At 29.2% G+C, this 15,825-nt stretch overlaps 1 protein-coding gene across 1 annotated transcript in view; it reads right to left on the bottom strand.

Annotated features, from left to right (window-relative positions):
* The window catches only part of Teh4 (tipE homolog 4), a 187,077-nt gene that overhangs the window by 94,306 nt on the left and 76,946 nt on the right, over positions 1–15,825 (bottom strand). The gene's annotated exons all lie outside the window — the stretch shown is intronic.

The raw sequence follows: 15,825 nt of genomic DNA, 5'->3' as shown, positions 1-15,825 counted from the left end.
GATCGTTGGAACAGACCTTATGTTTCTGAAATAGTTGTTCAAAAACATCGATGTTTTTTGGGTAATGTATTGTAAGCAACTATATTTTAAAACATTGAGGTTTTTTGGATTTCATGTCCTATTGGTTGATTGAAAAAGCACTTCTGACAGCCCGAAGCATGCGTAGTCTTTAGAACAGTCTTTATGTTACAGAAATTGTAAAAAAAAAACATCGATGTTTTTCAACATCGATGTTTTTTGGTCGATGTTATAGTATTGAACATCGATGTTTTTTTATCGATGTCGCATCCTTAATATGTATGTTATGTATGAACCAACTGACATAGATTTGTAGGTTATTTATTTTATCTAAATATTTCCTGATTTCATCTAAGAAAATAAAGGGAAAATAAGGCAATTTTAAATTATAATGAAAATCATAGAAAATTTAACATTGAAATAAATTAGAATAACTCATTGCTTCTGAGAGAACAATGTTGCGTATTAATGGAATCTAAATAGCGCACAGATTCCTAACTAATGACATGAGCCCGATAAGGCGCATAGGCACACTGTAAGGGATTCGCAATGGGACAATATCTTTTATAGGAAGGCTCATTAATTTCCTCACTTGAAACGAAATGTTTCAAGGCGTAGTAGCGGTCTAAATTTACGAGGTGTATTACTTAATTTACGATGGTAAGGATTAACCTGGCAAGGTAATTACGCCACCCTCCGTGTGCAATGAAATATCTTCATAATTTATTGTTATCAAATTAAATGAAAAAAAAAATAAACCTTATTCTGGGACACACAGTACCCTACGAGTTACGAAATTTAATAACATAACCTGTATATTTCTGAATACATTGAGGTTGCCTGGTTAAATTTACTATAAAACGACGAATAATAAATAATTATATAAAGAAAATAAATAAATATTAGCAGAGCTCAATCTTTATTAATAGAGATGATAAAATGTAATAATAATAACGGTATCCTGTTATAATAATAATAATTTGAACCGCTACAACCCATGAAGGGTCCATACTTAGTGAGGAAGTACTGTTTTTTGATAAACGGTAATGCAAGGTTCAAGATCACGCTCAACCGCCAGATTTTTCTCCAATTAAAGACACCCACTTAATAGAGGCTGGATATGACCCAGAAGGGCTCACGAATCCACAGACTTGAGTCACAGCTAAAGTAACAGAATAAATAATTATCTGCCATAGCCGGATTTAAACCTGTGTCTAAGGAGTTAATATCACAGTGCCTTACTAACTGAGCTACGCTGCTTTCCATTCATAATATTTGGCCCATAAAGATGATTTAACCTGATCTAAAGATCATTTAACCTGAATTGTAAAGACCAGATGCCCAGGTTTAATCAATGTTTTTAACTATCCTATTTTTTCTATAAACAATAAATATTATATTATTCTAAATTATACAGCGCGTTCCGCCTGAAATCGAGCTCTGTAAATTGGTACACCTATTTTTTACACATCTCCGTAGGTATTTCTTCTACTGATGGAGGATAATGATCATCGATTTACTGATCATAGAGGAGATTGAGAAATAAATGATTTTTGAATGAGGTAAGAGAAATGGGTTAACGAAAGGAAATGGATAAAGGAAATTCAAAACGAGGCAGCTCGTTGATGAAGGATTCAGGCTTATATTTTGTACGATCATTTAGGAACTGGATAGAATACATATTCTATGAAATTTTTGGTTCTTGATGACTGGGATAACATTGCACTAAGAATGTATTGTTGTTAGATATTATGATTGAACCAGGCTCCTTTGTACAGAATACCGGAGTAAGAGGCATGATAACAAATTTTAAAGAATCTTCCAGAATTTGGTCTTTTTTTCAGAAAAGTCCAAATTAGGGAAATAAGAGTGGATAAATATCATATATGGAATAAATAAATAATAAAAATAAATAAAGTGGATAAGAGATCGGAGACGACCGGTATATTTAAGGGATGAATCTCAAGAATTGGGATGTAATTTCAAAAGCATGGTTACTCCAAGTTAGGTAAATCCAAAATTATTATTTTTGGAACTGAATTAGAACGCTGTTAAGGTGTTATTCATACATATGTTGAAACATATTTACAATTAAAATTTCTGGAAGATCATAAAGAGAGGGTTTTTACCTCATAAGGATTTAATTTTTACTTTTTCAGGCACAAATTGTTTCTCAAAATCTAGAGCTTCGTATTGCAAATATAATCCAAGAGCTTACAAGACGCTTAGAGCATGGAATAATTCAAGGAAATGCATTTGTATCGGTCACTCGTTTGCATATAAATGATAAATCCTTATGTATAAAATTTATTTATTATTATTATTTATTCAATTAGCTTAGAAACATATTGAAAAATTGTTTTCCTTTTTATTGTTAAAAAGTTTCTTAGTTATTTTAAGATTATGGGGAGGTTTATTTCAATCACGATTCTCTTAAGTTCATCCCAAAAATATTCAAGCGAGGGCCAGAGGGGTATTTAAATGCTTTGTATTTTTGAGGTATTTAACCCTATTCTTGGCACGACGTAATGACTGTTAAAATTACTTAGTAGAATATTTAAATCTTCTTAACATCTCTAGGAATTGTCTAACAGATAGTACCACTATTGTGACAAGAAAAGTTTGTTTAAAATGTGAAGGATAAACATTAAGCTAAAGTTAAAAAAACACTTAATTGAAAAATACGATTAAATGTATCATTGGTTTTGATAATAATTTAAAAACAAATTACAGTTAATAAATTTTAAGTTTGTTATGACTGGTTGCTAATTAAAACTATAAAAATACTTTTAATTGATTCTTGGTCTTTTGAAAGATTTTTATGGTTGAGAAAGAGGTTGCCTGAAACTGACGTAGAGAGTAATCCAACGCAATTAATGCATAGGATTACATCTATGTCAACTGCAAATTACAGTCTTGTTGTGATGTTACATTAAGATTAGGAAATATAATATTATTTTACTATTTTTATCAATCTCGATTCTGTTAAAGTAGTGTGAAAATAAATTTATGCAACAGGAGATTAAAGTTTTCTGAAAATAAATAATGACGAACTAATTTTTTAAAATCCTCAGCAAAGTACATATATCAAGATAACTTTCTATTGGGACGGTAGGTACATTCTTATCTTTATATCAAGGTTGAAAATTCTTTAATTAAGAATGAATTTTATTGTTTTTATTTTGTATTTTATAGATATGTAAGTCAAATTTAAACGACATTTGTTAATAAAAAGTCGTGCTAGAAATATCCGATCTTAATAAAATACTTTTAAAGCCAAAGTTAGCCAAGCAATTTGATAAATTTAATCCTGGATTGTTTTCACACTTATTTCTAACTTCTCCCTAAATTTGGATTAAATTCGAAAAAGAATTTTCCAAATATAGGTGGCATTGATTCAAGACCAACTTATCAACTTTTTTAAATTTTTTAATACAAACTTTATTTATTGTTAGATATTACAGTCTGCCACAAAATAGGTAATAGTGATGACTGATCACATTCATACTAAAATAAAATAAAATAAATGAATAAAATTAATAAAAATAAATAATATCTCTCTAAATATAAACAAACAGAAGGATAGCGAAAATACAAACATAAACATAAACATACAATGTACATGAAAAAATAAATAAATAAAATAATAATAAAAATAAACACATAAAATAATATCTAGTCGCATTTACACTCTTATATACAATATTTACACAATCGACCTGAGGATCCCTGAGCCCACTCTATCCCCCTCGTGTGAGGAGTGGACTGTTCTTTGAGATCCCTGCGCATCCCTCTCACCGCATCAATGGTTATGAGCCAGTGGAGGCAGAGCAAGTGCGCTAAAGCCGCAAACACTCAACTTGAGTGGAGCATCTGACCTTTGCCTGAAATCCAATTGTCCATTTTTATTTTACAATAAGTCTCTTGGCCACTGCCGATAACCTTCGAGGTGGATTGTAGGGATAGGTGGAACTAGATAAGGGATGAAAGATATCAACTAGCACAATCCCCCAAAATTATTACGATCGATTTTGTCAGAACATAAATTTGAAAATATGGATAGAAACAGTTAGATGGATCGAATTCGTTCATTGAACAGTAAAAATTTTCGATTCTGAGGATGTATTTTTCTTTTCAATGGCATGGATTCAAAGCTTTCCTACATTCTCGTTGAGAGCAGGAAAAAACAACAACAATGACGTCAAATATCTTTATTGAATCGGAATGATAGTTATTATTCTCGAAATACAATAATAAAAATATACAACATAGCATAACTTATTCAATATTTACACGTCCATTCACAGATTTACAAGGATATACTTAAAAAAGCATTAAACCAAATAAAACAGCCAAAGTTTTTTTAAATGGCTTGGAATGACAGTTCAGTAAGAGCAGAGCTTGATTGGACAATAGAGTTACAGTTGGAAAATGTGGTGAAGTCGCAGAAAATATCATAAGTGTAGGACTCACAGAAGAAAACTACACCAGAGTTCAGAAAAATCGATTCTTTTGTTGGATTGAAGATTAGAAAATATATATAGATTTTTAGATATTTTTACGGTTAAAATAGTTCATTTGTATCGCTCTTGACTGACGAATAATCTTTTCAGATAAAGCATTAAGTAATAAATATTTTATTGGAAATAGTACATATATCCTCATATTTGGCCGTTAGAGAACCAATTTTATTTTAGTTCCGTTGTACTAGATACAATAAAAAAAAGCGTTCAATGTCGTTCGACTATTTGCTGACCCGTCCCACTAAAGAAAGACAGACCAAAATGTAAATTTACCTAGGACCTTCCAGTCATTCTACGGCCAATGGAGGCAAAAGGGCTTTTAACTCTTTCGTCTTTGTTGACTAATTGTCATTTAATTTCCTTTGTTTTAATTGCAAAACCAACCGAGTATTAATGTAACCGAGAAAATTGCAAGGGTAAGTATTTGTTGCGGTTATAATGATTTTTCAGCATTAACTCATTGTGAAATTTATTTATTTCAGACATAAGTTTCATTGAATCTTACTAAATTGAGAAACAGATAAAATAAACCTTATTCTGGACAATTTAATGATTTTCTGTAGAAAACCAAACAAAATGAAATTTATATGAATTTATTGTGAAGATATTTTTCATAAATAGGTAAAGAAAATGAGCAGAGGATAGAACTTGCTAAAAACATGATAAGGAAATGATAAAAAATGTGTTATATATATGATGTAATTTACTAAGTTTCAAGGCTGGTCTCAAAACCAAAAATGCATTAAACATGTTTATTCAACGAACTTAAAAAACAAAATAAAGTCGTTGGGCGTAAGGTCGGTGATGTAGAGTGGCTGCAGCAGTGTTGCCATGTTGAACTAGCCCAATATTTATTTCTGTTGAGTTCAACTCCAAAGAAGCGATCCAAAAAGTGTCGTTTTCAGCGTGGCAGCCTGTCACAGGTCATTTTTACGTTGGAGTGTTTAACTATGATCGAGTCTGCCCTGAGATCAAAGACTTGGATTCCAAATTATGGCCATTCTAAAGAAGGCGCATCTCATTACGTCACTAGCCGCCGCTGAATTTTAGGCCATGTTCAATGTGGCAACACTGCCGCAGCCTCCCTTTGATTAGTTTCCAACAACTTATTTCGTTTCCTCGAATCAGAGACATCTGAAAAAAAAATTTGACTCTATTCCAGCGGTCCAGGCATTTTCGACGAGGTCTCTTCAAGCCATAGGCGTAAAATTGTTGTACAAACATTTTTTATTCATTTTTGGTCCGAAACCAGTCTTGAAGCTTTATGATGATTCCATATTATATTCTCTATAATCATTTGTTTGATAAGTGTGGGGAAAAGAGATTGATATTGTATTTTTTTGTAAGTAGTGCTTTGGACTAAGAATTAAAGCATATACAATTTTTATAGACATTAATTTTTTACGATTTCTTAATATTTTCACTATTGATTGCAATTATTAAAATCATTTAGCGTTGGAATGTATTACATAAGTAAATGACAATCATATATCGATTTAGATAGGGTTTTGATGTTTTAGGGTTGTTCACTGAGTAAGGTGTGCTATTAACTTCAAGGACCTGGGTTCCAATCCGACAAGTCCAGGGGAAATATCTGGTTTCTGAGCGTGATCATGAACACATCACCTCCTTGAACAACTTTTGTTTTAAGATACATTACTTTCTTATAAAGTACTGAATCCCTGACTCTCATAGATTGCAGCGGTTTAAATTTTTATTATAAATTTTTGTTTGCCATTTATTGCAAATTTATTTTGCCATCATATATACATCCATTACTCATTTGTATATATTTATTTATTTTTTCTCTAGGTCAGAAAAAAAAATGAAAATCGCAAATCTTGGGTATAATCCCTAGGAAAGGTCCAGTTCAAAATAAATAACTTTTTTGTTATGAGTTGTCCCACTATTAAAGCAGAAGAGTATTAATAATATTATATATATATTAATAAAAATATGATGACAAATAATACAGAAAACTGAAATAATAAATATTATCTGTATAATAAAAAGCGGTTTTTTTATTGGTTTATGTTCTACATTTTAAGATTTAAAATTTCAGGTTCTACGGAATCCCTTCTCTGTGTCCATTTAATTAGTTAAATTTATAGAAAATGTATGATTAAAGCATTAATAATTAATTAATAACTTAATAAATGAGGAAAAGGGCATACATAAATTATAAATTAAAGGTTAAATATACAAATATTGTGCTTTATTTTGCTTCATGCATTTGAAAAAATAGTTTCACAATAGAGTTCATTGCAAAAAATTAGATTAATATTACTTCTTGGTTAATTTGCAATTTTATTGGACTAGAATCGGGAATTAGAGGAGCCTTTGCTATATCTTAATCAGGTGAAATATTTTTGTATTAGGAATTCCCTTTGGAAATAATGGCCATCTTGAAAATATTTTTCTTAAGTTGTATACTCTAAGTGACATTTTTTTTAAAAATTCAATTAAGCTATTTACTATAAACGAATAATAAAAACTATGATTTTGAAAACTTAGATTATTTGTACTATAATTGAAGAATTGGAAAGAATACTTGTGATTCCTTATTCCTGCTTAATCGTGGAACATTATCATGAATTTATCGCTGTAACAACTGCGCAGAGCTGTGCATCACGACTGGGAGCGTTTCGCATGGACGTAATTCCATTGTAAAAATACAAAGCTTTACGTAATTTGAGGGAAACCTTTCGTGCCACTAAACACAGTAACATTGGGGGCAATAACAAGCGCTTAGTGCTGGTTAGTAATAACAGAAAATAACAGCTATTACTGAAAAACCTACAGATTGTTTCTAAGAATGTAGATTTATTAATTTAAAGATTTAATAGATCCATAATTACTCATTCACTCCTTCTCTTGGCTAAAAAAATAAAATAAAATATATAACGAAGGAATGCATATTGAGAGGCATAAATAAGATATAAATATATTTGAGGTGTAGATAGTTGACCGTAGATTAATGTTTGAAGAAGTTTGTCGGGGGGTGCGGTCAGCAAAGAACAACATAAATAAACAAAACCATATTTATTATCTACCATATTTAGGCATAAAATAAATAAATATGGTTTTGTTTATTTATGTTGTTCTTTGCTGACCGCACCCCCCGACAAACTTCTTCAAGCATAAATATATTTGCTACTACTTCGGATTTTGTAGAGGTAAATTGGCAATTTGTGGCAAATCACTAGGCAATTTATTATGTGATTCAGTGAATATACACGCAGAACCTGTGGATCTTAAGATTTTTAGAGTTTTGGAGACTTAAAGACTTCAATAAGACTAACATTTTATTGTATTAAAATACTTAGTTAAATGACATTATGGATTAATCATATCATTTCTATTTACTATTTATGAACATGATTTATCACTATTATTCATTGCCCAAGTTTGTGATAGATTGTAATATCTATGTCAATAAATAAAAATGTTCTAAAAAAAAAAAAAAAGAATAACAAAATAGTGTTATTGGTTACAAAACTATTATTGGTTACAATGGAAGAAGATAGTTCACCGTGTGAAGTAGATTGTAAGAAGATATTACTGTTTCACTTTGAATTACATTTTGATTAGAAACAAAAATCTTTCTACCTTGCACAAAAATTAACTGATCAACTCATTTAGAGGAAATAATAGTTCTTAGTCGGGGTGGGTTACTATTTTACCGGGGTGGCGGGGAATACAGATATCAAAATAGTAAAAGAAATTTTTTTATTGTAAACCAACGTTTCGCCCCCTTTTGCAGGGCTTCTTCAGGGTTGTCATATTGAAACGGAGGTGAAAGATATAACTGTTCCAATCTCAAACATTGTACAACAATAAATAGTTTTCTTTCACTACTTTGATGCCTTTATTGACCGCCACCCGGACTTTGTTCCTACAATCTGTTATTGGTCGACTAAGACCTTTTCGACTAAGAACAATAATTTCCTCTAAACGAGTTGATTAGTTAATTTTCGTGTAAGAGAGAAAGATTTTTGTCATAAAATATTAAAGAGTTTAAGAGAAATTTTTCTAATCAAAGTGAAACAATAATATTCAAATTTCTACGTACAAATATTTCTTTAATAAAACCATTTTTCATGTCATTATACAAATAAAGTAAACGTTCTTAGATTAATTTTTATTAATATATTTGTAAATATAAACGTTCTTTTTTTGTGTGATTATAGTTAGCTAAGCTTGTTTCTCTGTTATTACTTTGCATCAGGGATTTATAATGTGTATATTGATGAAAAATTAGTAATAAATGTTTTTCTGATCGATTTCAATTTCATTTTCAGTCAATTTTAACTTTTTGTTTGTTGTCTGCATAAAATTCTTTCTCTCCTTACTTACTGGAATAAATCAGGAATATTGAGTCAAAACATTTACTCTTCACGAGAATGGAGAATCTTCGTGCTACACCGATAATTGCATTGGTTTTCAGTACTCTACAATTCCAATGGTCGTCTATATTACGTTTTATTAAAAGTACTCAGGAAATTAATTTCTCCAATGGATGACTCTGAGATTGATATCCTCCGCAAACTAGCCACCAAGATTCAAATGCCATTTTGATTTTCTGAGTACTTGCATTATAATAAAACGGTCGTCAATGGAATTGGTGAATTATGGACGACTTGAATTCCCTATTTTTGAATAACCTAGAATAATCAATAATAGTTTTTTGTAAGAATAATTTTACTTTAAGATAAGAATACTTTTTTTATTATTATTTTCTTTAATTGTTTGTACTTTTACCTTAAAATTATTTTAACTGTCAATCCCCCCTCTTCTCCCTACATCTAGTCGAACAGTTCACTTTGGCTCTGACTTATTGTATGTAAGGTATGTTGATTTTATTCTAATCCCTTATTTTTCCAGCTCTTAATTTTTACTATAATTTATATCTCTTCTTTTTATCTGTTATTATTTCCTTTTCCACTAATTGTCTATAACTTTTTATTATTCTTATTTAGTTTTTACGTTTCATTGTACATCTTTTTAACTTGTCATCTACTTTTTTTAATAGCAATTTAATTTTTCATTTATGTTTATATCATTTAAGTGCTTATATATTTTCAAATTGGGGTAAAACATTAGCTCCATAAAAATAATTTATTTACTATTTGAGTTTTTATTTGACCTCACCCGGACCATCTTCCTTTTCTATTATTACGCATGGTGAACAAGAACTAGATCTTCCAGTATTTAAAAATTAAGATAAACAAAAGCGCATTATGGACGGAGATCCACTAGAGATCCTTCTATCTAACAGATTTGAAGCTAAAAAAAGGTCTTTGTATTTTGAATACAGAATAATTGAGAAATGAATGCCCAGAATATTTTGAATATAATAAAAAGGATATTTAGTAAATTTTTCTTCACTAGTTGTGAGATAAAAGTATTCGCGATTTACGTATCAATATTTTTAGGTGTGTAACCATACAGTTTTTGTCTTGTAAAAAAATATGTAAATTACATTAAACTGAGAATATTAACTCCTACTTAAACTAACTGATAGTTTTATGCTACCCTAAACCGCTTCTGTTTTTTCTAAACCCATGAAAATCAGAAAAATGGCATTTCGCAGTTTGCGATGAGAAACTTCCATTTAATTTGTAAGTTTATATTACCGATACAACATCACAGTTGGGCAAAACTTAGTAATAACTAAAAATAAAAGCTATAGTAAAATTAGCTGTGGTTGTTATAGAATCTAAACAAAAAAAATCAATTATTATCTGTTTGATCGTTACTGATTCTTGTAACTGGATGTGGGATCTCCTCATGTAATAAAATAATTTACTTAACATCAGGAGAATGCACCGCTGGGTGCTATCTCCCTCATGCCATGCCTGGATAGAACATCTCATCTTGAATGTACATTTACAGGTGCAAATAAAAAAAAAATATCTGTAATCATTAATAAGCCACTACATATTTTAGTTAGCACTAGTTTTAGTTGCAGCTAATGACTAGCGAGTTTTAATAATTTTTTGAACTACAAACTACTAAATATTATTTTAATAAAATAAATAATAATAAAGGTCTTGTAGGCTTAAAGACTAAATTTAAGAATTCATTTTTTATTTAGATTGTAAAAATTTCTCTTCTATTCATTCCCTTTTCATTTTTTATCCCATGAATAGATTTTTGCTGTAGAAGATTAGATTCTGATTGTATAGAGGTAGACTAGAAGGAAAAGTGTGAAAATTTCCTGAATTTTCATTGGCTTTTCCTCCTATATCTCATGGTCGGGGTCACGGGTTTTTATGTTTAAAATGTTTTTCCAGCTGTTTAGAGTTAGATTCGATAAAACAGGGGCGTGAATTGATTTTTTAAGTAGACATTAATGTTTTCAAGAAAAAATTTACTAAAAAATCTAATGACTATACCAATTCAAGCTCGTTCTACAAAAACATTTCCCCTATCGCAAAAATAAAATGTGGTTATTATTTACACGAAACGAACAAAGAGGTAAGACAGCTCACACAAATAAATAACTAATAACAAATAAAACCTAATTACTCTAAAGTACTTTCCGAATTCAAATACCACGCTCAAGAAAAAAAGTAGTTATCAGTTATTTTCGACAGCTAAAGTTATTGGTTTTTAGTTGCCATGACATCAACTATTGCTGCAGAGTAATATATTTCTAAAATTAGTATTTGGATGTCCATTTCAACTAGTAGATTCATGAGCACTAACCAACAGTTAACAACTAAATTAACTTTATTTTTAATGGGATTAATTCGGCAATTAATTAGTTGTTATCTAGTTACCTTAGTTAAGTAAAAGTCAGTTAATGCTCAACTCTGTACAACATGCCTAATACTGTGCACAAAGTTCTTTCGTGTGGAAGCCCTGTTCTGCAGTAAGGCCTTATTATATTATATAATTAATGGTAACAATATTTTATAAATATAAAGGTATTTAATTGGTAACTGGTAAACACAAAATAAGCCTCTGGAAAAGAATTCAATTATAATAATAGTTTTGTAGGACTCAATATAAATCAATCTTCTTAACTACATAATAGTATATTTCATTTTTCATTGTCAACAATCTACTAATATCTACTTCCATGGTTATTAATCAACTATTTCATTTTAAATTATTATTATTATGTAAATTCCCAAATTTGTTGGTTTATTATTTAATATTATTTTTATGTTTATCTGAATGATAGTTGTTATCTCTTTTTGTTTTTTAGCCCTGTTTAAGACCTTAAATTCAGGCCGAAACGTCGGCACAAATTAACAATTTAGGGTGAATTAAATAGTCGAAAATAAAAGTGACACACAATTGTCTGAAATAGCCGATTCTTCGGAAATTTTTTTATTTTATATGATTTACAACTGTACAAATAATAAATACAATAAGTAAATATGTTGTATGTTTCATGTACACTTGAAAATCTTGGGGAGGAACCACCCATTGGTGGTACTTCAAACATTAATTTAAATTAGAAGGTCCCGTGGCCATCTTCTTTTCAGACATGAATCACCAAACTCAGCAGTCATTCAGATATATACATTAGGTAATAAGTCATAATGTAATTCATATTTTATAGCAACCATTTATCTCGATCATTTCAATCATTTTAATAACATCATTTATCAATCATTGTAAATAAATGCTTATCAATCATTAAATTGTAGAATAGTAGTAAATAAATACTTATCAATCATTCTAAATAAATACTTCATAGTTCCTTTTATATTACATTTTAATTACACAATGTGCATATAATAAATGTGCTCATACGTATTTCAACGCTTAGTAATAGAAAGTTTATTTTTTTCAAGTTCTGTCTTATTTATAATTTTACTTTATAATTTTACTTGTTTTACAATTTTATCATGGTAAAGACATAGTTTGAAAAAATATAAACAATTAATTGATAATTATAAACAGTAATTATAGGTTAATTATAAATAATTTATCTTAATGTTAATTATAGATAATTGAGTTTGTACTGTTATATAAATATAACGAACAGGTTCCATAAAAATAAATACTAGAGTTTTACATGAGACCGTAAAACTGAGAGAGATGCTTCCAAAATTTTATTCCATATTCAAGTCAGATACTGAATGACGTAGAGCCGTATGTTTTGCTGAGAACCAAACTTTATAATCAAATCAGTGAATCAAACTCACAAAAAAATAAAGCATTATTAAGAGTTCTCATATAAATTTGTCGCCGGCCTGGGAGTTGAGGTAGTTAGCAATGGGTGATCCATTTTGTGATACAGTCACATCAGGATTTTAGCTCTTAACTTTAGTTTCTAGAGTATACCTCTTTTTAGATCAATTTTTCCATTTTTAGATGGATGGGGTAAATATTGTTTTAAATGGTATCAGCGATTTTGAACTTGTTTCGTTGGAGAAAATTTTTTATCATAATCAAGGGTACTAAATCCTCATGAAAGTTAAAAAAAAATGATATTGGTATCCTAGAAAAAGGTTTTTGTTTTCTGTAGAATGTTGCTTTTTTCTGTATATAAAACCGTAGTTATCTCTGATTTTGTCTTATGAGTTATAGATTCTAGCTTCGAATTCCTTCTTACCTCGACAAAAATTTGAATCATGGAAAAAGCATTAAAATTACACTGATTTTAGTTTGCACAAAATTGCACGTTTTGGGGGTTTTTAAAACGCTTCGTACATAAACGTTTTTCTGTAAAACATTGTGGGCTAAATTGTTGTTTCATTAAGTTTCATACTTAAAGTAAATTTCTCATATTACACACATTTTTTTTCTTATTTAGTTTGTAGTTTAGCATTGGCAAATTTGATGTAAAGCGTACAAGCAAACACAAGTGTCAAATGTTCTTGGAATCGTGCTACTTAGTGGTTTCGGGTAAGTTTGAAAAAGTCTCGCTAAAATAGCTTGTTATAGAGAATGATTAGTGCTTTTGTTCTTAACTTGGATTAATAACAACCCATATTCTTCCGTCTGATTTTGTTGTGATTAGTAGGAATTGTAATCAGTATGAGTTTACCCATACATTTTTAATAATTTTTTCAAGGTTTTTTTTTATTTTTTTGGTTAATGGTATATTATTATGTAAATACGCTATCGAAAAGCTGAGCAGGGGAACATGCTATGTAAAAGTACAGAGAACATTACAAAGAGAATCTTGCTTGGAATATGTTTTCCTTTCTATAAAAGTATGGCTCCTTTCTGTAACAGCCTTACATATTCTTTCTAAAAATTGAAGTTATTTTAAGAAGTTGAAAAATGGAATTTCAGATTTTATAATAGGAATATAGAATCATTTAATAATTTTTTTTTTTTAAATTAAAATGTTTCCTTTTTTTCATTCAGTGTTCGATATCTTGAAAACTGCCTATCACATGAGCACAATCATTTAAACTTCTTTTAAAGTACAGCCATCATGCTAGAATTCGAGCCCCGAAAGAATTTTTATACTTTTAATATTTTACAACATAAAATTTTGCAACACCAATATTTTTTCCATATAAAAATGAACAGTATTTTATGAACATATATTGGTAAATGAAAAATTATTTATAAACCCATTTAACGAGCTTGAACTAGAATTTTCTGATATATAGTTTTTCAAACGCCAATATTTGGCTATTAATGAATTATTACATTATATAATGAAATATACACAATAAAGTGGCTTATAATGTTAATTTCCGTAAGTGTAGAAGTTTCCAGGATATTTGCCTAACAAAGTTCTCAAAATGTTGATTTTTCGTAATTAAAAAATCTAAAAAGATATAAAAGATTTAAAAATTGCATCTATGAAAATATTATATGAAAAGAGTTTTATCAAGTTTTAAGATAGTAAAATGAACTTGAAAGGAGTTCATAATGATGTCCTTTAAATTTTACTAATTTACAGATATAAGCTTTAGGAGTTTTTTTATTCGTACCCTTCATAAAAGTATAACAACATGATTAATACATATATACATAATACATGAAATGTCATATGTATACTAGTGCTCTATATTCCTTGAATTGCCTAGTGGCATTATAAGGTATTCTTATTAATAGTGAATTAATAAATATTATACTTTACGAGTTATAGGTCATGGACCAAAAATAAACAGTGGCATATGGAAACAAAGGGAAGTGAAAACTTTTTACTTTCGTGTTTTTCCCTAGAAAGTTAATAAACAATGAGCCGACGGGTAACGTCCTAGGAGTAGACCGAAACTTAGAAGTATTGCGCTAAAACTTATTTAAAAGACTTGAGTTTGGAGTGGCATAACAGTAAAGATGTATGTAGAGAAAGACTGGTGGTATCAACGTCGAACCTTTGGGCTCGCTGAGCCTTTATTATTATTATTATTATTTTTATTATTATTATTATTATTATTATTATTATTATTATTATTATTATTATTATTATTATTATTATTATTATTATTACTCGTCTCAATATATCGTTCTAAGAGACACCTTACTCTGAAAAATTAGGTATTTATCTTTAAACGATGGTTGAAACGAGATAATTATAAAATGATGCTTTGTGGCAAAATGAATATCATATTTGTTTTAATGGTTATTTATTATCGTTGTGGAAGGTTGTGTAAATTTTATTATATTAAACAGATAATTTAATTTAATTAATTATTACTGACTGCGTAATTATTCAAATGAATCGTTTATGGTTGAATTGAATGTGCCATATTAGTTAAAGCGTTAATTTTTAGTTTAAATTAACTAGAAGTTGTTTTATAAATTAATTTTTTACTAATTAAGTTTAGTGTAGATATTGCAATGCTGTTATTTTTTTTTACTAGATAACTGCTTTAGTGAAGATTAACTTACTTTATTAAAACAAAACTTGAAATGATAGGAAGCAAACACAAAAAGAACTTTATGATGGCCGTAGAGAAAACTTCGATAATACAGCATCTGAATTTTTTAACGAAAGTTTTAAGTTTTGTTGATTTTTTTTTTATAAAAGATAAATTAATACACTGTACTAAAGAAATAATTTAAAATAAAATGAAAATTCGAGTGAAGGAAAATTATTTGCCTCAAAGGGAGGTATCTCATTTCACAGAAAATAAACCACATCCCTTCTCTCTCATCTCCTCCCCAACACCTCTCTAATAAAAGTGAACTAACCAGGGTTTTACTAATAAGTATACCTAGCCGAGTTTGAAATTAGTTTCTGATTAACACTATCAAATTAAAATAAGAAAAATGAGGAGAAGATGGTTGGGGGTGCGGTCAATGAAACACAAATAAGTATGACTAACTTATTTTAATGTGCCGACGTTTCGGCTAG

This window comes from Halyomorpha halys, unplaced genomic scaffold (genome assembly GCF_000696795.3).
Source record: "Halyomorpha halys isolate HHAL.00 unplaced genomic scaffold, Hhal_1.1 Scaffold421.1, whole genome shotgun sequence".
NCBI lineage: Eukaryota > Metazoa > Arthropoda > Insecta > Hemiptera > Pentatomidae > Halyomorpha > Halyomorpha halys.
The sequence above is the reverse complement of the archived record's forward strand: the minus strand, read 5'-3'. Positions and strand labels throughout refer to the sequence as shown.